The 1958-nt window shown below is 46.1% G+C and overlaps 1 pseudogene; it reads left to right on the top strand.

Moving 5' to 3' along the window:
* Positions 1-591: 591 nt before the first annotated feature.
* LOC102849883 lies at positions 592-1729 on the top strand (annotated as a pseudogene).
* Positions 1730-1958: the final 229 nt, after the last annotated feature.

The raw sequence follows: 1958 nt of genomic DNA, 5'->3' as shown, positions 1-1958 counted from the left end.
CATTTAATCTTTAGAAGTTCCCATTCATTAATTTTATCCTCTTCAGATTGTGCATTTATGGCTGTATTTGGCTGTGCTTTTACACCATAGACTAGACCTTCTAAGTTTGGTCTCTGTTTGTCTTTTATGAGCTTTATGGTTTGGGGCTTTATTTTGTGGTCTCTGATCCACCTTGAGTTGATTTTTGTGTATAGTGTGAGGTGTGGATCTTGTTTCAACTTTCTGTAGGTGAAAGTTCAGTTTTGCCAGCACCATTTGTTAAAGAGGTTGTCATTTCCCCATTTGATAGGTTTTAATTTTTTATTGAATATCAGTTAACCATAGATAGATGGGTCCATTTCTGGGTTATTAATTCTGTTCCATTGGTCTGGGTGCCTGTCATTGTAGCTATATCTATTTTGGTTGCTACTGCTATGTAGCAGGTTTTTGAGATCAAGGAGTGCTATGCCTCCCACTTGGTTTTTGTTTTTCAGAAGTGGTTTGCTTATTTGAGGTCTCTCGCCTTTCCAAATAAACTTGACAATCTCCTTGAAAAAGGAATTAAAGGACCGGGCTGGCAGTTCCTTCCACGGAAGGAGAGATTCCTATACCATGGAGTCCTACGATGTTATCGCCAACCAGCCTGTCGTGATTGACAAAGGATCCGGTGTGATTAAAGCTGGTTTTGCTGGTGATCAGATCCCCAAATACTGCTTTCCAAACTATGTGGGCAGAGAGAAGCACGTGTGTGTCATAGCAGGCGCTCTTGAAGGTGACATCTTCATTGGTCCCAAAGCTGAGGAGCACCGAGGGCTGCTCTCCATCCGCTACCCAGTGGAGCATGGAATTGTCAAGGACTGGAACGACATGGAGCACATCTGGCAGTACGTCTATTCAAAGGACCAGCTGCAGACTTTCTCAGAAGAGCATCCCGTGCTCCTGACCGAGGCACCTTTAAACCCACGGAAAAACCGTGAACGAGGGGCAGAAGTTTTCTTCGAGACCTTCAACGTGCCAGCCCTTTTCATCTCCATGCAAGCTGTGCTCAGCCTTTACGCCAAAGGTCGGACCACAGGTGTGGTGCTGAATTCTGGGGACAGTGTCACCCATGCTGTGTCCATCTACGAGGGCTTTGCCATGCCCCACTCTATCATTCGCATCGACATTCCCGGCCACGATGTCTCCCGCCTCCTTCGCCTCTACCTGCACAAAGAGGGTTATGACTTCCACTCATCCTCCGAGTTCGAGATTGTCAAAGCCATAAAAGAACGAGCCTGCTGCTACCTGTCCATAAACCCTCAAAAGGATGAGACACTGGAGACAGAGAAGGCTCAGTACTACCTGCCCGATGTCAGCACCATTGAGATAGGTCCTTCCCTCCCGATACTGGGCTCCCGAGCTGCTATTCAGGCCAGACCTGATTGGCGAGAAGAGCGAGGGCATCTATGAGGTCCTGGTGTTTGCCATCCAGAAGCTGGACATAGACCTGAGGAGCACACTTTTCTCCAACATCGTCCTCTCTGGAGGCTCCACCCTGTTCAAAGGTTTTGGTGACAGGCTACTGTGTGAAGTGAAGAAACTGGCTCCGAAAAACGTGAAGATCAGGATATCTGCACCTCAGAAGAGACTGTATTCTACGTAGATTGGAGGTTCTATCCTCGCCTCTCTGGACACCTTTAAGAAAATGTGGGTCTCCAAGAAGGAATATGAGGAAGATGGTGCCCGGTCCATCCACAGGAAACCTTCTAATGTTGGGATATCATCATCACCTCTCTCTGAAGTTAACTCCACTTTAAAACTCGCTTTTTTTTTATGGAAAAGTAAAAAAAAAGATTATTTCATTGTTTTACAAACCCTCCCCCAGGTCCCCTCCACCATGTAGCCCTCGCTCTAGTCTCCTGTGATGACAGAAACACCTAGTTATATATCTCTTTTAAACAGTTTTCTCCCTCCTCTGTTTCAGTGCAGTATACATTATT

This window comes from Elephantulus edwardii, unplaced genomic scaffold (genome assembly GCF_000299155.1).
Source record: "Elephantulus edwardii isolate Elephantulus edwardi_28Jun2011 unplaced genomic scaffold, EleEdw1.0 scaffold00360, whole genome shotgun sequence".
Taxonomy (NCBI): domain Eukaryota; kingdom Metazoa; phylum Chordata; class Mammalia; order Macroscelidea; family Macroscelididae; genus Elephantulus; species Elephantulus edwardii.
The sequence above is the reverse complement of the archived record's forward strand: the minus strand, read 5'-3'. Positions and strand labels throughout refer to the sequence as shown.